The following is a 25,349-nucleotide window of genomic DNA, read 5'->3' as shown; positions in this document are numbered from 1 at the left end:
AAAGCCAAGCTATTTCTCCTGCGAGAGCCTCAACCTCCTCTCTTAGGATTAGAAACTCCTTGTTCTTCATAACGAGACCATCAGTCTTAGCATACCTGTCCCAGCCTGGGATGCAAGTCCTCCACTCTACTCTTTCAAACAGTGAACAGCCCAGGGCTCACCAGAAAAATTCTGCCTGGAGGAATCAGAATTTCAAGCATCCCCTGAATTTATTTCTTTTTGTTTTATTTGCACAGTCTTATCACAAAGGAAAACCACGGCATGCTCACATTAACAATTCTAATATCAGTAACAGATGTGTGTTGTCTGAGCCTGAGTGATGATTTCCATTGCATGATACTTAAAACAGCCTTGAGTGATTTGCTTCTGCTCTGTAATAGTATTCATAATTAGAGATCCACTTCTTCCCTCTCTCATTGTGAAAAACAATGTTCCCCAGCTTTAGCATTGATAGGAAGGAGTGGTGAAGGGCCTGTCACAAAAGTGATTAATGAAACAAATAGGAATTCTGCTCCTGCACCACTTGTAAAAATGAATATGCAGCTTGCTTCATAGGAAGTTCTCATTCCTGGATGATTCTAACTCACTGCACTTTGTAAAGCCCTGAGGTCAGGTAAGTTTCTTTGCTACAAGTGAATGAAAAAAACTTGGTATTCCTCCAGTCATAGTAAAATGAAAAACACTGAGATCTCTCAGAGCAATTTGTTCTAGCAGAGTGCTCAGGCTATGGGACTTGAGCACAATCCTGCAAGTCAAAGCTCTGCAAACAAAGCCCTGTATTTATAGCAAAACTCCTCCTCCCAGTGTTGGAATTCCAGTTTGGAAGTGCCATACAAAGGCCCAGCTCTGCTGTGAGATGCTCCTATTTTCTACTGTGCAGGGCAGTGGTGTTCATGGCAACATTCTGCCCAGAATCCTGGAGCCCAGGTAGAAGGAAGATGGGGACTGTGCTTGGAATCAGGTGTCTTCTTATAAAAACAAGGAAAGGAAGTCCACACTGAAGGGAGTGTGAAACAGTGGCCTCAAGGGGCTTTGGGTTTAGGTCCAAAATTTGCCTGCCTTCCATGAACAAGCTCATAAATTTTATTACAAAGCTGCTTGGTTGTTTGCAGTCATAGGAAACCATCACTGCTCTGCCACTGCTTTGCACAGCACCCAGCATGAGGGAGGGAAGAGGTGACAAGGGTTGGAGAATGTTTGTTGTTGTATTTGTGTTGTGAGTATTTTGTTTACAGGGGCAATCACTATGCTCAGCAGGCCAAGCACAGTGTAAAGATCATAAGAAGAACTTGCCATGAATTAAAAATGAACAATTGTTAAAGATCCCATTTTCCTATTCTCTTGGCAGCATGCAGCACAGCAAGGTAACTTTTCAAAGCAAGCCTCATCAGTTCTGACACTTTATAAAATGCACAGCCTGACCTGTTCGGCATTTACATAGTTCACTGATCAATTAGGATGCAGCACTAAACAGCAGTGCTTGGAACACAGATATTCTCCACCTTGGCCCTCTTTGACCTCCTTGTGCAGTAATGAATTTTCTTCCTGCTTGCCCTGCAGAATGGATCAACCTTAATTATCCCATGAAAGACCACCATTGACCCAAATTTATTAGAAAATTGAGGGACTGTCATGCTAAACCAGAAGTCTGATGTCACATCAAAGTTAGCTCCCGGCACTGTTAACGTGTCCCTGCAGCCAGGGCTGCACTGCGAGGTGGCTCTCTCCGACTGGAACGTGCAGCAGCCTCACAGGGAATCCACACTACAGCACTGTCAGCAGTCTGCTGTTCTCCTCCTCCTGCTGTGGGGTCCCATCACCCTCCAAAGTCACATCTGAAGTCTCACTAGAGCTGCTGAGTGCCGTGAAGGTGAAAGACAGCATCCACAAAGCCAACCTTCCTGGACTACAGGGTGTATCCACAGGCATGGTGCACTTGACTCATGGAATGGGAGTCTGAGGACCACTGAGCATTAACTTGGTGTTGGGAGACCAGGGCTCAGAAGAGACCTTGAACAAGTTCATTCATCTCCTCTGTAGCACAGAAACTGAGATCATCTTCAGTAGCTGCTCCATTCCAGAATCTAATCTTAGATTAATTTAAAGCTAGTGGCTACAAGAGTATTTCCATGCACAACTTCCACCAGTGTGAGGCCTAGATTGCAAGGCTCAATTAAACATATAGGTAAGATCCTGACAAGAGAAGTTAATTAAAACCCAATCATAAATCACTGTAATTAGAAATAAAATAAATGTGAGAAATAGCCATAATGAGAGAGCTCTTCATGAATACAGAAGAGACAAATCATGCAAATGGGTCTCAGCGCAGAGATCGTGCATTGTCCTGTGAAGTGCATTTCCCAATATCCAAGTTACAGCTGAAGTGTTTGGAAACATAAAAGTCTCTGTGGCTTTTTGTTCCATTTTTTGGTGCCATACCTGTCCTCGTACATGCCCAGAGCAGTGGCAGATTACGAGTACAGTCAGTCTGGGCTGATGCACATACAACCATTCTATTTAAAGTATTGCACTTTCCGAGGCGTTGCTGGGACTGAGAGCTGAGCTGGGGTGGGGGCAGAGGCAGCTGCACAGCAGATCTGGGGTACAGCAGAGCTTCTTGCTGGGAAAATCCACGTTGCTTTATGTATGATATGGGACTATGGCTGGAACATCAAATGTGCACCATAAACACAGCTTACTGACCATGCAAAGTACCACTGCTGCAGCACTGCTCTGCCATGCAGCTAGAGGTGCCTTGATTGAGCAGTGCTTTTTCTGGGAATTGATGGGAAATCATGATGTTCAGTGAGTGAAATAATCTTTGCACAGAGGGCCTTTCAAGTGAAAGGTGTCTATTTTACCCAAATTACAAAGAATTATTACAAATCCTGTTTCTAAGACAGAATTTTTTGTTTCTTCAAGAAACAAAAATTCTACATTCTGAACCAACAGCATTAAAATGCATTGGTGAGTCTGCCTACGAACAAGATCCTGAGCTAGCCTAACCCTCTGCTCCTTCTGGACACAGGAAGATGCTCAGACCCTAGCAAGTCACATTTTAAAGGACATCTGAGGACCCAACAAGGTCACACAAACCAATACAGCCTTAGAGCTGAAGGATGTCTAGGCTTGTGTTTAGGTTTTGCACCTCTGGTTGAGTCTGAGGACTTCAAGAGAAAAACAACACTGCCAAATGCCCAGCTACTATGAGCCAAGCACCCATCCTAAGAAATTATCAACAGTAAATCTGTGGTCCCAGGGAACTAGTACAGTAGGACTCAGCCTCCTAAATAGCTCTTAAACAGCACTTGGAAGATCATTTCTCACCTGGAAGATCATTTATACTGCGGCAGTACCCAAAGACTTTAGCTAGGATTGGAGTCCTGTGGTGGTAGATACTGTATAAACACATAAGAAATTATTCTCCTCTGTGTCTTCTTCCTCGAGGACCTGAAATTTTACTGGAGATGAAGCTTGGAAAATACTGGAAACTTCCCTAATGGGAACTCATAGACTGCAGCAATGCAGAGGTACAGCTCAACAGCTCTGAAATGCTGACACCATTAAAGCAACTATAGAGTGCATATCAGCAATCCCTGCAGATCTATGAACTATCAGATCTGCCCTTTTAGATAAGGAACCACTTTGAGTCAAACTGCAAAATATTCAAAAGCATTTTTACAAACTCTTAATTCCATCTTCATTAGTGATTGTTTTACAGTGGAGTAATGGAGTAGGAAAATTATGTACTTAATATACCAAGTAGCTAACTGAAAGTAGCTATTTAAATTCATGTTCTGCTCAGCTCCAACTCTAATAGATTTTTTTTCTTTTTATTTTTGTCAGCTTCTTTCCTGGGGTGTATCAGGGGGTGATACCCACTTCCATCAGATAAGAACATTTCATGATACTATCTGCCTGCCCAGAGGAGCTGGCTAAAAAATCTGACTCCCATGGGTCATTCCAGTCTGGAGAAATAATTAATGGCGAAGTCTGATATTTTTGACACAATCCTGTTTGCTTTCAAATTATGTACAAAGCCTTGTTTCGCTTCACACACCGGGAACGCAGCAGCAGGAGAGAGCTCCAAGTCCTTTTTTTTTAGCCAGCAAAAAGCTGCATTCAGCATTTTCTCAAGACTGTGCTGCCAGTGCTTGTCTCTGGCTGCTTACACAGAGGATCTGAAGCTGCTCTGCCAGGGCACAGCACCTTGTGAAGCCCCTACAACTCCTCTGACTGGTGACTTCGGCTGGTGAATGTGGTGGGTGCTTTGCCATATGAAAGGAGACATTGGGTACTGATGCTGCTGTACTTCTCCAAAACTCAGCTCAACACAAAGGCTTGCTGTGGCTAAGCAATGGCTGGAGTTCATGGAACATATAACAATACAAATTACACTTTCTAGACAGCAAATTGAAAGAACAGGCAGAGTCACAATCCTGGGCAGCTTCCAGGTCACTGAAGGGCTTTGGGGTGCGAGCAAGTATCGAGAACATTGCTCTGACAGGACCCACCTCTGCAGCCCCACATCTCACCCCAGCTACTTCTGAAGCCTCTCCCCTTGCCCTGCCCAAGCCAGAGCAGGGAGTTTCACTGCAGCCCTGTCAGCTAAAAGGCCAGTATTTTGGTATTGTAACCATCTGACTGAGACTCTCACACACAAAAATTTGAGGCACTCAGCTGCCTGGCACCAAAATACAGGCAGCTCAAAAGCACGGCATGGCATGTGCTGCTTCTTTGTGTTCAGCTCTGCTCTTCTCTTGACACAAAGTGCTTCAAGGTTCAAACCTTGTAGCTGGCTTTATTTATATATTTATTTTTTTATTGTCATCATGTATTGTCACCATCCTAGTTCCATTATAGCCCACATGCTGAGGCAGCATCCCACTGTTTTACTGCTTGTTCCCAGACCATGGGCTGCATCTCTCAAACATGCACTCATATGCACAGAAGTCAACCCTGCACGAGCCCGTGTGACCCTGTGCAGGCTGTTTCAGGACCACATATTGCTCACCACCCCACACTGCTGTGTTTTGCATGTAGAAGACATTTGCATTCAGATAAGTCTTTAAAAGCCCTTTTGCATTTGTTACAAGAGCCATCATCGGAAAGGTGGTGTAAATCAATGTGCTAAGGGTGGGATATATTGATTTCTCTCTGAGGTTTATTTGCAGTATGGCTGAGAGACCTAATATTACGAGACAATAAATTGAGCCATCTCGTCACTCAGGGGCAGTTTGGAGAGGGTTCCACGGGTGCAAGTGAAGCACAACAAAGCAGGCACAGTGTTACCTGCAGCCAAAGTATCAGAAAAATACCCCCAAGGTCCAGACAAGTGCCAGGAACAGCAGAAGATTAGACCCTGCAGTAAAAACACCTCCATGCAGCAATGGGCTACACACCATTGGAAACAAGGCGACTTTTTTAATTGTTTAAATAAGGTATTTTCCTTGTTGTGTTTGCATCATGGGAAGAGCTTCTCCTTTCAGCAAAGGGGTGCTGGAAGCACAGTGGGGGACAAGGGCAGGACAGGGCATCTAACCCTGACCGAGGGGCCTGTCATAGGGGAGGGGTCTCCTCCTGGTCTGCAGGCAGAGGGGACAGCCAGGGGATAGTACCCCAGAGTCAGCCCCTCAGCACTGTGCCCTGGGCAGGAAAAGCACCTTTTTAATGTGCCTTACCTCTGTTTTCCTTTATTCAGGAGTGCACCAGTGCCTTTTTCCTGAAGGCAGTTGTGGTAGTAATAATGAGACTGACCACAAATCGCATCAGGGGAGTTACCTCAGGTAAAGCCAGGGGTGGTGCCTTATCCATGAGGACACACAGATCTCCTGTGTTTCTCCCTCACATCAATCTCCTTAGCTCCCAGGATATCTCCTGCCAATTCAGAACCCCATTCCAAGGAAAGGACATGCACCTTCAGGCCAAGGACATGCCAGAAACACCAGCATGGCCAGTAACAGTACTGGGGACAAAACGCTCCCAGTCCCTTAGATGGGGCAGTCCTGTTTCTTGTACATCCCTGCTTTTTAAAGGGAAAGCAGGATTGTGGTGTTTGTTGTTTGCACAGTCGTGGAAGAAGGGCTTGCAGAGTACATCTTGCTGTACCAAGGTGGACATGCCACATCCTTTCTGTGAGCCACAAAAGCCAACAAAACCAGCTCCAAGTTCAGCACAGGGGACACACTTCGATTGCTCCCACAGGGAGGCAGAAATGCTGTCAGGGGCTGAAATGTATGGGGCTGTGCAAACATGGGGTTTAGTCTTTTGCTTCAGAAAATTAATTTCTGTGGAATTTTACAGTTTCTCTCCTGCTCCATGGGCCCTGTGATGGTCATTTGTCACCACTGCACAGAAGAAAGGCAATTTTCAGGAGGGCAATGAGGCATTCGACAAGCTCTCCAGTTAAGTGTGGAAACATCATGCCCTGTCAAATAATAGAGCTGTAAAAGCAGCAACACCTCTCCAAGTTGTATGGTCACATCTCTGGCTAGTGATGAAACCTCCTCTTGTTATGTTAAAGAAAAAGCTCAGGGAGGATATTCTCCAGAGCAGGAAAAAATATAAATAAGCAGGAGAGGATTAGACACTCACAGACACAATGCAAATAAATTGGTGTGGAAATCAGAAACTCCTTCATAGAGTCAAATTTTGCAGCCCTGCCTCAGCCCAGCCTCCCTGCAATGGTTCAGCCTTAGGTCACATGCTGGTGATAGTATTGCTTTGCCAGTTTGATAATCCTCCTTTCCATGTACTCCAATTTACATAACTGATAGACAAACCCTGCCAATGACATTTGCTACAAACTTTCCCAAAGCCTGTATTGAATCAGCTTTTCTTCCCAGGCAGTCCAGGCCTGTGTCGAAATCCTGCAGCATTTCCTCACAGAGCAGCTGAGTCCTGCCTGACATAACCTGCAGGTGTTTATATAGTGCAAGAAACAGGCTGCAATGAAAGCAGCACCCTTTTGACCTTGTTGAGTTAGGAGATTGCAAAAATTTATAAATATTCTTTATTTCAGAAGCTATTAGTGAATAGTGACCAATCTCCTTGCCGCTGAAAGAGAATAGAACTCCCTCTCAGCAGAATGGGAACATGCCTTCCTTGTCCTGGTAGCCTCCTAACCCTCTGAAGTCTGGTGCTCTCCCATTTTCTCAGCTAAATTCCTCCATCACAAACAAGATTTAATTCATATCCTGGACAGCACACAGAGGTCAGTGGAAAGATATAACATGGTGTATGTTACAGGAGGAATAAACTTAACACCCTGGCTCCAGTGGAGAGTGAAATCTAAAAGGAAGTGAAGCCTCCTTCAGCCAACACTTCCTTATCGCCACTTCTTGTCTTTCTAGATATATCCTGCTCTTCTGGCTCTTCATACAGAAAATACTCTTGCTCAGGTAAAATGAGCCAGTTTTGTAGTTATGTGGGAGTAATTATAATATATGTGGGTGTCAACCAAAGGGCAAAAGAACTGGTTTAACTGGCACACTGAGGAGTCTGGCAGAAGGTACAAGTGACACCAGTTTTGGCTTAGTTCTCAACTTACCATTGGCACCTCCATCACAGTTTACTAAGACGCCTGTATGTTTTCACTCTTGCTAGCCAGCTCTTTCCACCTCTGAATGGATAAAATATAGGGCTTATTTCCATGTTGCCTTGTGCAGTTCAAGATCTCATTTTGTAAAGCTCACAAATTACAGCCATTTTCCTTTCACATTTACCTGCACTTTCACTTGCATTGCACCAGTAAAGGGCTAAAGTCCAAGGCAAAGTTTGAAGCATGTGATAAGCAGGAAGATGCTGACCTCAGACATCAGAATTGTTTTCTTTGGGAACTAAGGAGCATCACAAACCCCCCTATCTCCTATCCAAACTACCAGCTGTGTATTCTCCAGGCTGACTTCAGGAACAAATCCCATTTGTAGCACAGCTGAGAAGAGATGCAGAGAGACACACCGAGTCCCTCATGCCAGAGGCTAAACAGCACACCTATGGTTACAGGAAGATGCTCTGACACTGTTTTTGGAGGTTTTGTAAGAGCTTACATGGATAAACATAGAAAAATGGAGATTCAGGGTGCTCATAATGATGTGATCATTCATTTCCTGTTTAACTTGTCACCAAATGAAATGTTTTCTACTCTAAGTTTCTGACATTCTGTCTATAGATTGGGGTGCAAAGCCACCTCAGGGCAGCCAGTATTTTGCATAACTTTTGCTGATTCTGGCTGTCTCCAGAAGAGATCTGGTCCAACTCCAAGCCAATGTCTTGTGAGCAGGCAGGTTGAAAGACGGAAACAAAAAAACCAAAGCCTATCAAAAATAAAAGTAGCTGCCTGGATGAACCTTCAGATTTAAAGCTAGAGATCATCTGTGGCCTTAAATGAGTCCGGAGGAGAACACTTCTGAACTCCTGAAGGAGGAATGTGTGTGCACATTAAAGCTTTAGCTTCCTCACCTAGTTTGCTCCCCAAACACCCACTAGCTCAAAAATGGTCCTGCAATACAAGAGTGCATACAGTTTTTAATCTGGATCTTTGCAACAACTCAGAACTTGAAACAATGAAAGGCAGGAATAGAACATGTTGGACTTGCTCTTATTCCCATTCACAGATTTTTTTTCCTAGCTCCTTTAATTTCAGCAAAGCTGGATAAGGTTCAGAACCACCAGTTCAAACTGGGACAATGCTTAAGCAGGTACTGGCTTCACTGGAGTTGGGAAGCCTCAGACTTCCAGCTAAACACATCCTTAGGTGTGACTGCAAGGTGAATATCATTATAGAGCTCCATGGGAAGGGAATCCATCCCTCTAATCTCAGACATCTGTAGAAGTGACACCTTTTTTGCCCAGGGCAGGATTATGGGTTGTCTCAATTTTTATCTGTTTGCACTTTGAGTGAGATTTGTCACATTTCCAGCTGTTCAGAACATCACGTCTCACACTGAAATAGCCATGAAACAAGACAGTGTTTGTAATAATTTAAAACAGTCACTTACCCCATAGCAAGTCATTTGTCTCCGACCAGAACACCAGAGTAATAACTGGGATTAAAGATAGAGCAGTCAAGACAAAAAAAAGGTAAATCAATCACCACATTAGGATATTTGAAGAATCGTTTGCATGTACTCAGAAAATATGATACTTGCTATTAGGCCCAGCTGTAGCAGAGTCACAAATTCATAAATATTCATCAAATAACCTTTTAGCAAAACTCTGCAACTATGATGGTGGCCAGCTACTGAATTCAATCTAATTGAAAATCTGAGAAGTAATGAAATGATTGCATGTCTGTCTCTTCATTAAATCAGTGTGCAAATTTGCATAGATTAATTTGTGTCAAATTAATAGCTCCACTCTTGGCTTAGAGCCAAGAGGACTTATGATCAATCTATAGTTTTAATTCAGTTCTGCACTCCTAAAATGTTGGGTGGCTTTTGCTGTTTTAGAGATAGAAAATCAGAGCTGAATATGATTTTGCACCACTTCTGTAATTTCTCCCCATTTCTTGAGTTATGATGATTAATTATAATGAAATGTGCATTATTTAGGAGCAAAAAATAAACATGCAGTCTCAGCCATGGAGAACTGAGGTCTGGTTTCCTTCTCTGGAAGTCACATTGGAAGGCTCAACCCCTCAACTACATTGAATTCAAGCACAGGGTGGTGAATGTCTGGGGTTGAACAGGGTTTTGTGGCCCAGAGCAGCTCTCAGGACTGATGGGGCCCTGTGTATTTTAGCACAGTCCTGCCTGTCCTCCACCAGGTCCCCAGCCCATCATGCTCAACCTTTCCAGAGGATGCAGAATTTGCTGTACTTGTGCTTGAGCCCCACAATGTTTTAAATCTCTTTAAACACTCTGGTGTTCCATGTGCTGAGATCTGTCAGGAAAACAAAGATGCCTTCAGTTATTTGAAGTTAATAACAGCGACAGACAGTGCATGCATTTACCTTGTCAGCTTGCTTTTATTTTTTAACCTACTTTTTTTAAAGAAAAACAATCAGGCTTTAATTCAGGACATTTGATTAATCAAACTCAGACCATCTGCTGCAGTCCTGTCTCCTGCTGATCTGCATTGCCTGAAGTCAGTGACATGATTCAGGGCTGCAGTCTCACACTGTCTCTTCCCCTGTCAGCTGCTTTACTGCAAATCTGCTCCTTTCACCCAACACACACTGACTGGGCTTTGTTTACTGTGATGACCACTTAGGATAGCTCTAGTGCTAGACAATTTTTATCAAAATACAGGACATGTGCAAACACTGGTTGTACAACAAATCATTGTATCTGCATGAAAATAGCACAAACTAAGGAAATCACAGCAAGCCAAAGAAATTTTTTACTAAAAAAAAAAATCTCTTTACAAACACTTCTAGTGGCAGTGCAATTTTAGTTTCATCATATTCTGTGCTTTATGTCAGCAATGAATATCATGCCTTTTTTTCTCCTATGTTCAGAGAAGTACTCAGGAACTCAGAGCAAAGAGCAGTCTGAACTTGCACAGCTTGGGGGTTTTAATGGGATTAGATCAGTTTTAGCCTAACAGAGCATGCCCTCATACTGGGTATGGCAGAGCTGAGAGCTGAGGCTTCCTCATGTTTGTGGGTGTAAACACTGCACTGACCAGCTGTGCTGGGAAGGAGAGAAAGGATATGGCCCTTCAACAACTCAACCATCCAGGGGATCCATAGCATTTTTCAGAGGCATGTGGGGGATAAGCAGCATGCTTAGATGGCAGTAATGAACAGGATAAAGTTCAGTCACCACATTAAAACTCAGTTTTGGTGACACACAGGCCTGCTGCAGATGGATGAATGTCATCTCTGTTGACATCAGATGCTGGAGTCAACCTCAGAAGTCAAGTAGGAACAGCACCTGGAGAGTCAGCCCTCACTTAGTCATCAAAACCAGCAGGCAGATTATCAGCAGATATCAGTGCACTAGATATTGAAAATTTGGTTATCTAGTTTCCTGTAATTGCTGGATGACAGAGTATCAAAACACTAGTTCCCAAAAAGCTGACCTGGTTTTCATTCTTGTCTTGCTGGTTACATCCAAGATACCTGAGCCTGTTGGGTTCCTGAATGTCTGAAGATGGGACTCAGCACACAATTGTCAAGTCAGGAAACACTCCAGGAGATTTATTGCTGCATTATCAAAGGATCAGGGCTCTGCTGAATGCAGCTCAGAAGAAACGAGCCATGCCCTGTCCTGGAAACATATAGGCTAAATAAACCAATTGGGGCAGGAAAATAGGAGCCCAGGAAGGTGAAGGCTACAAGAGGAGTGATACCATTCTCGCCTTTGGAGAAAGGTGTCCCAATGCATTGCACCCAGCAGTTTCCTTAAAAGCTGCTTTACCAACAGCATCTGCAGGAAAGGACAGAAGACTATATCACACAGACTACATGAGGAAAGCACGAGAGGTTCGTCACCCTAAGTATTAAAAACAAAATTAAAATGCAGTGGCGTTCGCTATTTGCCACTACAGTAATCAGCAGGGAATGTGGGTCTCTCTGTACCTCCACAGCCAGTCAGAAGGCACGAGGCACAAGCAAAGCACATGATTTCCACGTTTAACAGGCCAGGAAAGTACTAAAAGCTTTGAGCCTGGAGTCTCAAACAGAACAATCCAGATAAAATAACTTTCTAGCAGTGGTCAGTTACTGCCACGGGTAAGGCACAGCTCTGCACAGCCCTGGGTGTGAGCCAGCCCTCCATAAGGAGCTGCACACACTCTGCTCTCTGCAGGAACAGGAAGATAGATTTCTGACTGCCTTCAATAACAAGCATCCTCCAGCCACCATGGCTAATGCAATAAAGTGAATTTCATTTTGGCATAAGAAAAACCAAGGGAACAACATGATGTATTGGCAAAATTTTAATCATAGAAGGCCAAAGAGGCAGCTTAAAAGAGTTAGGCTGTTATTAATCGGGTCATAGTGATGCAGCATTTCAAAACAGGCTTAACACCTGCTAATTTCATTTCAGTGCTGCTGAAGCTGAGTCAGCTAAAAAAGCCTTTTCTGGCTCAAGCACGTTCAGAGCAGTAGAGAAGTTCCTTGCCTTCACGAAAGTGCTTCCTCTCTTTGGTAAGGGCACTAAGAGAGAAGAGGGGAAAAGGATGATCCCCTTCCTCCTTTAAGCTTGCCTGTGCAGCCAGAGCTGAGGGGAAAAAGGATAAAGAAACATCATGGTATTGAAGAAAATCCTGTAGATGAGGGCTATTATATTTGCTACACTGGTGAAGATGAGGGAGTGTTTCCCTTTCCCTACAAATGGGGACTGAAGCAGCCCGAGCTTCCCAGAGTCAGAGTAGGTTAGTGAGAATAGGAGCAGACCCAGCCCCTGATCCCTGGTATTCCAGCAGAGCACACACTCATCCTCTCATTGCCCTCTAACCCCTGCTAAAGAATTATCTCCTTGCTCCAGTTACCTTCGCCCTGCCTTTGACTTTGGGAAGACAACATTGTCCTCTGGATTGCTGTAGTGAAAGCAAGATCCTGATGTGAAGGAGGCTGCCCTAGAAAAAGAATGAAAACTGGCACATCTACCAAGCTGTGCAGAAGCATCCAACCACTTTTTCCACTACCCACAACCAGCTCAGCAGGGCAACCGTTCCAAAGGGAGTGGGCAACCCTGGGCAACAAAACTGGCTCCTTTCTTCTTTATGAATGGAACAGTGAATGGGAATGTTCCATTCATAGTAAGTTCTGAGCTTATCAAGAAGCCCAGGACCCAAGGAAGTTCATCTGTACAAGAGATCTGTTTTTCATGTACATCTTCCTCAGTCACATCTCTCCCATGTTCCTAACCCTGTATGTGCTGCTGCACAGGGCACACAGTGCTATCAAGCCCCTTAAGGGCCCTGCAGGATGACCATGGCCCAGATGTGAAGCCAGCCTGAAACTGCCTGGGCTCATTAGCAAAGGTACAACATAGTTGGAATATGACAATACTGATGGCTTCACAGGACCATCCTGGCTCTGAGAGCAGCTCAGTAACTCCTGCTCACTGGTGAGAAGCTGTTCTGTATTAGTTCTGCTACTTGCAGAGTATCAGTTCCCCATGTTTATGAAAAATTAAGGTTTCAATAACTGAGCAGAGGTTTTGAAGCAAATTCCACAATAAGAGGACTGTGGTAGGGCAAATAATTTATTTTCTTATTGCTTTCATTCTGTTTGGAGACAATTTTCATCCCAAGGCTAACGATGAGAACACTGAGTCAGAATTTTATAATGGAAGCCATTTTGCATCTCCAACTACAACATTTGCTATCAGTGGAAACCACAATGTAAACCACCTGTGTAATAGCTCAGCAGTTGGTAAGACAGCATCCACCTCCTCCTCCTTGACAGAAATGTATAGTAACAGCAAGAAACATTGAAAATCAACCATAATGTACTGAAACAGGACTCACTTTACCAGGGTTGGCACTTACCACAGTCTTTATGCTCCATTTACACGGTACAAAAGACAACTGTGAAATGACTGGAAATGTAATATGGAAGAATATAATTGGTTTTGCTGGAGATGGATGATAGATTATCTTTTATGAAAAGTAACCATCAGAAACAAAGGTTGGATTGTCTTCTCCATTTCACCAAGGTAAAACAACCTGATTATGAGAGCAGAGAATACACCAGATATTTACCATCCAGAGAGATTAGGCTGATATAAAGCAAATGTTTCAAGAGGTAAGCTTTTTGGATGCTCCCACAATCCTTGCCAGCCAGCTGGAATTTTGACATGCACATGTCTAACTGAGGTCCAGAGTTCTCATAAAGTACCTAATTCTGATGGATTACTTGTGTTTTTCCAGCCAATAATTTCAGTGCTTAGCACATGTGGCTTCATTCTTCAGATAGAGATTTCAGCTCTCCTAAGTAGAGGAATTGCCTGAACATCTCATGTGAGGTCCATTCCTAGCATCCAAACAAGGAACTTTGAGGTTCTAGGCAAAGACCTCAATTGTTACTTTCTGATGTCATTTCATTAAAGTCAGTTAAGTGACAGTCCCCCCCCTTTGCAAGAATCCTGGGGTTACAGGGCACAGAGCCCAGGCAGCCCCTGCCTGGCTGCACACACCTGGAACACGCAGATGAGACACACTGGGAAGAAAGTAATTCCTATGCAGTGAGACACTGAGTCCTTTGTTCTGGACCTTGGAGATGCTCTGCTGTGAGCTAGAGACCCTCAACAAGGCAAGGAGAGTTAGAGCAAATATTCAGGTCACCCCTTCACTAGTCACTAGTAATAGCCCAAGAAACACTTCACTACCAATTCCACACACCCCTCTCCAGACCCCCCAGAAACTTACAGTCACACCAAACCAGGGGAAGATTTACTTCTTCTCCAAATCTTTTTTTTTCCCCCAAAGTCCTGGTCTATATAAGTTCTCTGTTCCTATATCAGGACAAACCACCATAAACTGCTGTGAACTCCACCAAGAGAAAACTGTTATAAACAAAAAGAAGACCTGAATAGCTTAGAAGTTCAGAACATTTTGAAGGGAGCCACAAAAACCCCTTTCTTATTTCAGGTGCAAAACAGGTCCTTTGTAAATGTGTCATGTATCCTACAGGAGTGAGAGACTGCTCAGAGTGACAGGAGGGTGCAGCAGACACAAAGGTCAAGTACTTTCCCTACCTCAGGATCAAACACCTTTTCTTCATCTGCTCAACTTTTTGTATATTCAAAGCTGTCAGTACAGTACATGTGGAGCACTTCTGGAAAATCACTAGGTACCTGCCCCCCAAGAGCTGCTAAGTACTTTTATAACTTCACCCACTTCCCAAGCAATCATTATTTTATAGACACTATCAAAGTCCAAATATAACGACTGTGAGCAAGAAGCCAGTAGAAGTGTGACAAAGAAAGTTCCAGTAATACATGAATTAATATGACCATATGTCACTAAGCTTTTTTGTATGCCCAAGTAACCTACAGACAGTAACTGTGGTTAGTTTTACAGAGGATGATATGAAATCATAATAAAAAGTAAACACAAGTCTCAGGTTTTTTAGCTGTCTGTGAAGAATGGGAGAATCTCAGCCCACTTTTACTTTTCCTGGGACACAGACCTGCTTCCCTGGCAGGTGGTCACAGAATACTCACACAAGTCTAGGAAAAAACTGGGGGAAAAAACCCACTTGATCTCATCCACTTCAAAACCCTCAGAAGTGAAACACTAAGTGAAAGCACTCAGCACCAAATTAACCCAAGGACTGCTGCTTACCTATGACTGAAGAGCCACACGTGCTATAAGAGAGCTTCAGAAAGTGCACAGTGAAGTAGTAAGGAGAGAAATCCCCCTCAGACACACCTTAGGGCAACTACATCCCCTGAACTGCGAGGTCACTAAAGCACAGCTGTAAAGCATCTGGGACAGTGTGTGGCAGGAGGGGACAGTGCACAGCTGGCAGTGATTCAGGGCCCCTCATCAGTTAAAAGATGTTTCCTCTCCACCTCCAGCTGCTGGGAGGGAGATGGAGTGACCCAGGTGAGGGATTGTTTACAGCTGGAATAATTTACCCAGCTAATAGCTCTCAGAATCAAAATGTAACCCCTCTTTAGATCCAGCCGTGTGGAGAGGGGGGATCACTCCAAAGGCAAAGGTGAACCTTCTGAGCTCTCTGTGCCTAGCTGTCCTATGGAGCAATTAGAACAGCTGAAATGGAGACAGAGGCTGACCTGATTTCCAGCTTGATCTTTGGTATTTTACTGCCAGCAGTGCACCAGCCTGAGCTGCAGGGTAGCACAAACAAGGTGCAGTGATGAAACAAGTGCTAGAGCAGCCACACACATTCCTTTGGGAGATTTTCCTTCAGCCTTTATCGGAACAGACAAGATGTGAACGTGAATGAGTGTGCCATCAATTCTGGGAGCAGAGAATTCCTGGGAGAAACAAGCTGATCTCTCTAGGGGAAGGGTTTTTTTTCAAATTACTTTTAAAGACCACATGGCCCCTTTCTGCTGTAGATACAACAGCTAAGCTATAATATTAATGCCTTGAATTTGAACTTCCCACCAGTAGTCCTAGCATGCTTGAGAAACACTCTAAGTGGCCTTTTCCAGAGCATCTGTAGGAATTAGTAGTGTACATCACAGAATCTGTAATTTAATCTGTAATTCCTTTAAAAGGAATTACACTCCTAATGTTAATTTCCTTCTTGTGGTGCTTCTGTGACTTTGGTGTTATTAGGGCCAGGGTTCTCAATGCTGATAAAGATGGGCCTAAAATTAGAAGCACTGAATGACTCCTTAAGAGGGAAGTGCTGGTGCATATGAGATGTGATGCTCAGGACTCCTCCTTAGGAAGTGCTGTCTTTCCCTGCTCCTCTCTGAGGGGTGACTCTGCTCTCTCTCTTCCCACTGGTGGAATAGCCAAGGCCACTGTGGGGGTTTCTCAGCCACCACTGTAACAGCCAGGCACAGAGCAATGTTAATTTATCACTGAATTTAGGGGCAGTGAGCTGCTGCCTTCCCTGTGGTCCTTATTGTGACAACCACAGGTACAATCTTTGCTAGAAAAATGTTAATTCACCACATACCACTGGCTCTGGCTGCTCTGCATGGAGCTGGGAGCTCTGGTGGGAGCCAGACCTTTGCCAGGCTAATTTATATATTTTGTCAGCATGCTGGAAAGGAGCCTTTGGATATATTTTCAGCTCATGTCAAAACACCACACATGTTTTTCTGATCCCAGCACTTACGTTCTAAAATGCTTTAAATCTGCTTTCATATTTGATATTTTTAAAGAAGGCATGTTTACATATACAGCACCATGGCGACAGGAAAATAAAGTCAAGAAAAAAATGCACCAGTGCATCAAACCCTGTTTAGAACACACACTCAATTAACATATCTAAATTAATCAGTAGGATCCGGATGTCTTGTCACTACCATGTCAATCAATAACAGGATAGGTATAACAATAAACTCCCATTACAAATACCTTACAGATACTAAGGTCTTGGTCCAGTCCATCAGCATCCACCATATAATTAGCCCCAGAGAACATGAATCAATCTTTTCCTCCAGCACATGTTCTCCAAGATCGTCCCCCATCATGAACCCCAACCCTCTGACCATGGTGTTACAACACAAAGCAGAGCCCACGTGAGGTGATGATTCTTTCTCATGACTTGCTGTTGAGACTACTGAGGTACCCCAGTGCACGTGAGTGGAGCTCCCAGTGCTCAAGGAACATGAACAACACAAGTACACTAATTTTATAACAGGAACATTTGCAAAACATAGATAAATGTCCTTAAAAATTTCCTAGGCATCTAAGCAAAAACTACTTTCAAGACAGTTCTATTTTAAAGCATGAGAAACACAGAAAAAAGGAGTAAAAATAATAATAATAAAAAAGCACTGCTCCACAAAGTCCATTTTCATTGAGCCCTAAAAGCAAATTGACTGCACTTGCAGGCAATACTTTTTAAAGTCTGGTAACAGGATTGAAAACACAACAATCATCTTCCTCCCACTGCCATTTGGTATGGAAGTTGTAGACTACACTTCTACTACTACTTGGATCTTAGCTATTGAAGTCATAGCCCCTGAGGGCTGTAAAAAGTTGCTGCTGTCATATATAAATCAGTCTTCTTCATAAAAATGACATGGTTTGACACGTAGGGATAATATTATAAGGTAACTACCACGGAGGTTTCATGCTTGGATATGTTCAAAAAGATGTTTCTCTTTATCCCTGACCACAAATACTTATTGATGGTTTCTTGTCAGTTGTTTGAAAGCTTTAAAGAACTGCTGTCTCTGCTGGGGTCTGCTCCTTGGCTGAACTTTTCATTAACCTTTGATCACTCTTCAGAGCATTTTTTTAGCAAGCAACTGAAGAATTTCAAGTGCTGCAGTGAGTCTGTATGTGTGGGGGAGATGAAGAGGAGGTGAAGATTTTTATAGATGTACATGTACATCTTGTACAAATACACACCCAAGTCCTTAACTCTGACAGGACTAGAGAAAAAACAAATGGGTACTTCTATTTTTAAGATTTTGCAAAAAGGTAAAAATAAAGATGATTTATTGTCTCCAGTTAAGTTACCTCTCTTCCAGCATCTTCACCCCACAGAAAAGAACAGGAATGGCTTGAAGAGATTTGACTTTGACGATGCAACTGGTGATGCAAATCTAATTAACCCAGCTCTTTTCTGCTGGCCAGGCTGTTTCTCTTCCCAAACTCTCAGGTTTACAGAAAGCCAAACTTTCATACGCACTTAAAAAGCGCCCAGCTACACCGGCAGGGTGGCAATGACACGAGGCACCCGCTGTGCCCTGCGGTGGCAGCTGGTTGGCAAAACTGGCCCCGAGCTTGGCAGCAGCACAAAACCCCTTTGGGGCGGGGGGAGGTCAGCACGTGTGTCACAGAGCTGCAGCTTGTTGGCACTGTCCCCAAAACATCGAACACGGGCTCATTCATTAGGTGGAACAGCTCATTAGCGCGCTCTGGATGCGAACACCCATTGTGACACATTTCAGCTTTTGTTGTGCTCCTTTGCAAGTCCAACTTAGAGCATTTTCTCCGAAGCAATCACGCCCCACTAGCATTTGCTCACAGAGGTGTTTTTTTGCATTTAGGTACCTTCCTGGGATATCACAGCATTTAGCGAGCCCTCCACAAGTCGTTTATAGCATCCCTTTTCCCCCTGACAACCAGCACGTCAAACAGCTTGCAAATTTTCACTGAAAGCTGAACGTGCAGGGTTGTCTTGCAAGCTGGCAGCTGCACCGAATTTTCGGGAATATGTAGCAGCTGTGGCCATGATTCTTCCCACTCCCCCCTGTTTTGCCAAGGCAGGTTAATTGCTTCTTCATGCAAGCTGTCACCCTGGTTCCAGAAATGCCATTGGATTCAGTGCATGCTGGGGGCTGTAGTCTTTTGGGAGGTTTGTGCTTGCCAGGAGGATACGAGACTGCAGTGCAGCTTTGGAGACTCACCCTGGATTGTGTTTTAGATGCTTGTGTTTTGTTTCACTGAATGGGTTTCTCTGTACTAAGGATATAAATCTTCATATGTATCTATGAGTACAGGGTTGTAATGAATTTAAAATGCCTGGAAATAAATACAGCTCTTCTTTTCACAGCAACTCTGCTGTTTCCAGAGAGGATTAAATAAATAACAGCATGCTGCTTAATCATAGCAAAATGTGGAAGATGAATTGATTTGGGGGTTTAAGGGTGTTAATTTTGTTTGAGGAAATGCCTAAAGAGGGTGCCATTAAAGATAAGTAAATGGTTCTGGTCTCTAGCTGGCGGCTGGAGAATTGTATAAAGATTTCAGGTCAGGTTTTTCCACTGCTTGCAGGCTTTTCTTTGGGAAGTGCCTGTAAGCAGCAGAAACAGCCTTTAGCTGTGTCTGAAGGTGTGGTTACAAGGACACACTCCCCGTCTCCATGGCAGGGGTCAATGCCCCCTCTGATATGCTGAGACGTGTTTTCAGAGCACTGGTTTTAAACCACAAGGATCATATTCATGGGGGCCCCCCCTATTCTCCCCCCCTAAGGTACACGTGAGGGGAGGGAAACTGTACGTGTGGGCAGAAACAGGTCAGAAGGTGGGAACTCTTAGATTGGCTTGGCTGCAAAAGAAAATGCTTGAATAGCTGCACCCAGAGCTTCCTTCTGACAGGAAAAAGGCTCTATTTTAATGATGTATTTGATATGAAAGGGCACGGTGCTTCAGTGCATAGCTTGCAATAAGAGGAAAGCAGATATGACAGCTGAGGCTTCACAATGTTAGAAATAGGCCTTTCAGACTCTAAGACAAGAAAAACAAACACCGAAGGACAAATTTATGGTTGGAATAATAGACTGGTGGGTTTGGGGGGACAGGCTTGAAATAAGCTTCCCTTGACAGCTTCTGTATTTGTCTCATGCTGCCTACTTTTCATGCAGAATCCCCACCCCCACAAACCCCTCAGCTCTAGGTAGAGCTGGAGGTTTAACTAATTCCTCAAAGCACAGCTCAATTGTCTTGGGAATTATCACTGCAAGTGCATATGCTGTGCTGCAGAGCAGGAGACAACCACCTCAGTTACAGCCTGGCTTTGCTGGAGTGGGAAGAAGGGCTTGTGGGGTGCTCAGGGTGTAAAGGGCCAGAACCAAAATACACAGGAAGTTGTTCACAAAAGGTAGCAAAATATTTTTTGGTCACTGACCAAAAACAAACAAACAAAAAAAAAACCAGAAAAATCAAACCCAAAAACAAACAACAAAAAAACCACCAAAAATCCAGCTTGTATTCAGGGAGGGAATCACAGAAATGGGAAACCAGTTTAAGAATCCGAGCCAGGATACTGTTGCCTATATTTATATATGGGAGGGAAAAGAAGACATATAGTGTATATGTGTGTGTATATATATTTGGAGTTGCTTGGTTACTCAGGCAGTTGGACAGCCAGGCACAGCTTGGCATTTGTGCCTTTGGGAGCTAGGAAGGATTTGGAGAGATGGACAAATATTTGATGGCAACAGAGGAGGACAATTTTTTCCCCACTGCCCTTCCCTGCTGGGCATTCTTCTCTTCCACAGGTTCTCCCAGACATATATCACATTGCTCTGCATTGCCATTAATCCCAGAAATTAATTGGTGGTAGCTCTTTCTAGTACACTCAATATTCTATTTACTTTGGATATGCATCTCTCTTCTTTTTATCCCCTTGAACCCTGGGGACATTGTTAAGACTCAAAGTCACTTAATCTACCCTGTCTTAAAATTGACTTGTCTGTATCTGAGTACTTTCTATTTTACACATTGGCCAGTCTTGGCCATTTAAGTGCCTTCTTAAATACACTGGAAGAAAATACACCATTATGGATTTCTTTTACTAAGATCTTGATTTCTTCTCGATTTATTTTCTCTCCAAGAACTGTGTATTTGCCTTTACTTACCAAACTCTCATCTTCAGGTTACTGACTTTTTAGACACATCTCCTGATGAACTAATTGCTAAATGTTCTAAAATGGAACAGAATGTCATTCCAAGTCTTAAATATACCAACAAATTCCTTGCATATTGTGGCCTTTATGAGTAATGATGAGTTTAATTTCTATATAACCACACATAGCTTTGTAAAGAAACTGTGTCATGTTCTACATTTTCACAAAATTGAAGGGGTAGAAAAACTACCAGGATGACTGCTGAATAAATGACTGTACAAATAAAGCAGCTCAAGCGTGTGACACACTCAACTTTCAGCATCTCCTGGTATGCAATAGACAGATTTCCATTAATAATTCTTTACTGTCTGGACCCACCATAAAATTTTCAGGGTTACCCATGCTCAGGTTTTTTGTTTCTACGAAACAAGATTTTCAGAGAATATGACCATATAGAAATATAGTCATGGCTCTTGCAAAGGCCCCCACATTTTTTCAGGTACTGAGGCCTTTAACTGATTCTTATTTTCAGGAATGGGGCCTAAGCATTTCAAGCTGTTTCTTTTGTCTAGCAGAGAGATCAGAATACAATAGAAAATGTCTAAAGATGAAAAAAACTCTACCATAGTTGGAATTACTGAAGATTTGCTTTCCTTTACTGGACATCTTGGGGATCCAAAACCAATGAGTCCACTGTTCTTCCAGTTTTCACCCTTAGCATTGTAACTGTATTTTTCAGGAATGCAAACTCACTATATCCACCAAAATGTTTTATGCAGTAGTGTCTATTTACAGCCAGGGGAAAGTATTTGGCTGCTCTTTCTGCTGCCCTGTCTGGTTTCCTCTGACTCCAGGGAGTCTGTCCACACTGTGCTGTCAGAGCAGACTCAGTGTGGTGCATGGACAGCCAAACTACTGGAGATTCATTTTAGTCCTCCTGCTTTCTAGGATTACCCACATGCCTGTGACAAGTTTTTCTGTCACACAAACCTGAACATGATGCTGCAGCCTCTGGCAGGAGGGAGAAGCCCAGAAACTGCCTGAAACACCAGTGCCCTTCAAGGACAGCACAGCTAGCAGGGATAATGCACACTCTATTACCTTCCCAAGTGAAGAACTTACGTGCAAAGAATATTTTGCTTTTATAGTATTTAATTTGGGGTTTCACTCTCAACTGTGTGTGCTGCTCCCTTTTCATGTTAGGGGAGATGAGCCAGTGCAATGGGCTCTGCTTCCAGAGATGAGGATAGGGAGATCTAAGATGGTGCTCCATTCCTGGGGGGCACAGCCATTCCCTGGGAACACTTCACCCGTGTGGTGGGATGTTTGACTGCACCTGAGGACAGGTGGTGTCAGCTGCAATCTTTATGAAGGGTTTTCAGTGGTGTCTTCCTTTAAACCAGTCGACAGTGCAAGCTTTTCAAGATGAAGCTTAGCTACTTTAAAGGCTTGATGATACAGGGCTATTTCAGTTGTCAGGAAACTCTGAAAATATCTTGCCTTTTAAAAAAACCTCTTTCTTACGTAACTCCCTCACAAAAAATATACTTGAACCTTTCAATAGCAGCAACCAAAAGCTAACAGGAAGTGAGTGCATCAGCTCATCTGCTGTTGTGATAGGTAATTTTATATATTGGCTTGCTAAATAATAAAGTAAAATAAATTAGTTCCTATCAAAAGTTTCCTGAATGCATTCAGCCAGAGCTTATTGTTATTTATTCATCTATTGGATTGCCTTTGTAAAAGCCAAAGCTGCTTTGAGAGTGTATGTGACTGGAATAGACTAAATGGAGAAGCTGTGAGTTGGGAAGGAAGCCAGCAAGTCATTAATTAAGGAGCTGTACAGTTTGCAGTCAGACTTTGTGTATTGTGAAAACTTCCTAAAAATCAGTGACTGAACTGCTCCAACTGCAGAGGTGTCCCCACAGAGGTGTCCCCACGGGGCTGTCCCCAGGTGAGCAGTTGCCCCATGGCACCAGCAGTGGTGGATGTGCAGCTCTTTGTGCTCGAGGTGCAGGAGCCAGAGCTCGGAGCAGCTCGGGGTGAGGGCAGGGCTGCTGCCAGGCAGGAATGTCGTGCCCAGGGCTGCACACAGGACTGGATCTCGTGTGGTCTCAATATCACCCATCCCACTCCCAAGGCTGTGCAGGGCTCAGAGGAGAGTTACACTGCAAAGTATCAGCCTTCTGCTTCTAGCCTGACAAGGCTTTATCTTCCTCTAAGATACAGAGGATTCCTTGCACCCAGTCTGTGCTGCCAAGTCTGCATTTCTGGCCACATCAGATTGCCACCACTGCAGAAATAGCTGGGAGGGAAATGGGGAAGCAAGTGTCACAGCAGCTGTACAAAACTAAAACCATTTCAGATCCTCCAGGTCTTATTTCATGGTGTCACTTTTCTGTCCTCTCTCAAAAATCCTTGTGTAATGCAGTCAGGAGATGTGCCTGGCTAGCACAACCGGCCTTTTCTGTGTCATTACACTCATAACCTTTCTGACTGCTCTATCAAAGCATGGTTGATGCCATTTCAATGGCAACAGAATTATGTATTTAAATTATTCTTTATCTTTGTCATTTGAAATATGTACAGTTAGCCAGTTAGCCAATTTGCATTTGAAAATGATGGAGAAGAAGAGTCACTGGAGAACAACAGCTGCTCAAACAAATGAAAAGCATTTTCTTCTTTTGTTTATCCTGGAACAGTAAGTGTGGATACAGCATCTGGTCCTCCATGAGGTCTTTGCTTCTTGCCCAACTTCCAGCTGGAATGACTGAGAGTCAGTGTGATCTGCTGACCTTCCTCAAGGTCTCCAGTGATGCCACCCAAAACAGAACAAAGCATCCTAGCTGGATGCCTTTCATGCTAATCCCTGAATCAATAAGTTTCCAAGACCATTGCTGGGCTTTCATGCACTGCCAAAAGATTGTGTTCCAGCAGTTCTCTCATTCTCTGTGTTGTGTATCCTTTGGAGCATTCCACATTATAAATCATTTTAACTCTCATTGTATATTGCACTCCCCTTGTGTAATAATCAGAAACGTGGGAAACCATTCCTTCATATCTTCCCAAACAGAAACTGGAAATGTAGAAGATAAAGAAAGATGGCAGAAGAAGTTGCAGCCCAAATCCTTTTGAGTCCTTGAAATGAAGCAGAGTGTTTGCAGTGCACTGCTGTGACCTCAGCTCCTGCCACATTCCTGTCAGGAAAAGCCAGGTCGCTTTGGTTGCCCAACAGAAAGGCACCTGAATGACAACCTCCCACGGCTGGGATATTTATTTTATGTTAAAAAACCCCAAAGACATGCCAGAACTTCATCATCTTCCAGGCGAGGAGTGTGCTGCAAATCCTCATCTGTTCACAGGATGGGTAAATCCTCCATGGGCGCTCTGAACCTGCACCCTTGGGGCGGTGACTCCTGGCAAAAGACCCGTGGGAGGTACAATCCCATTGTCTCCTGGGACATCGCGGAAAACAAAGTGCCTGTTATTGTGAGCGAGAACAAAGTACGGGAGAGCAGCAGGCACCTTTGTCTTCTAATTAGCACCGATGGCTAAAGCTCTTTAGAGAAGGGACTTTCTCACTGTGTGTTTGCACAGAGGGAGCTGATCCGATGAGGGCAGCTGAATGCTGCGGTATAAATAATGAACTACACAATAAACACTATGAGACTGGTTCAGTTGAGGGAGAAAAATAAACACAGCAAACAAAGGCATTCATCATGTTAGTTAGAAACGCCATGTCAAGATCCAGCAGAGATTCTTACAAGCTTTCTCAAGAGTCCACATTATAAACTTTATTCCACAAGCATAAAAATACTATGCACACCAAACTTTGTGATGTCAAGCATCCACCCAAAGGGAGAATGAGCACAGATTCCCTTTTCTATATAAATTCAGTGTCTGGTGTAAGTCTGACCTTTTGAAGAACTGGCTTTGCATATTCTTTCCAGGTGGCAGCAAAGAATTACTGCTTGATCTCTCCTCCAACAAGAAAAAATTAACGAAATATTTATTTCAACAATGGCTGTATATGAGCCAGCCAGGGAATCTTGTGATGCACAGGGAAAACATTTCTGTAGTAAACCACGATAAGGGCTGAGAATACTGCCACTGCTGCAGAGCTCTGGGCTCAGAGCCACTCTCCTGGCTTTACTCAGATGTTGTTATTGATCTAATCTACAGTGAGATGATCACAGGAGACACTCCTTACATTATTTAACTTGGATTTAGAGTTGGATGGGGATTTTTTGGGGGTTTTTTTTGTTCTTTGTTCTTCATTTGTGTTATTATTAATACAACACGTCATTAGTGAATTTCACAGGTAAGTGGCTCTTGTCTCTCTTGACACATTATTAATCAAGAGTGATGAAGATGCTGCATCCCTCACACACTTGAGCTACGTGACCAACCCCAGGCTTGTGATCTACCTGCAGTGCACTGCAGG

General features: G+C 43.6%; 1 long non-coding RNA gene across 2 annotated transcripts in view; it reads right to left on the bottom strand.

Moving 5' to 3' along the window:
- The window catches only part of LOC138118357 (uncharacterized), a 30,733-nt gene extending 20,855 nt beyond the window's left edge, over positions 1-9,878 (bottom strand). The window contains exons 1-3 of one of the 2 annotated variants that reach the window (XR_011155102.1): positions 9,790-9,878; positions 9,000-9,044; positions 7,550-7,621 (exon numbers count right to left, since the gene is read on the bottom strand). This is a non-coding gene — a long non-coding RNA (uncharacterized lncRNA). The remainder of the gene's footprint in view (positions 1-7,549; positions 7,622-8,999; positions 9,045-9,789) is intronic. The other variant, XR_011155103.1, reaches the window with a different exon arrangement.
- Between the last annotated feature and the right edge of the window lie 15,471 nt (positions 9,879-25,349).

The sequence above is a fragment of the Aphelocoma coerulescens genome, chromosome 13, assembly GCF_041296385.1.
Source record: "Aphelocoma coerulescens isolate FSJ_1873_10779 chromosome 13, UR_Acoe_1.0, whole genome shotgun sequence".
Lineage (NCBI taxonomy): Eukaryota > Metazoa > Chordata > Aves > Passeriformes > Corvidae > Aphelocoma > Aphelocoma coerulescens.
Note: the sequence above shows the minus strand (reverse complement) of the source record. Positions and strands in the feature narration are given on the sequence as shown.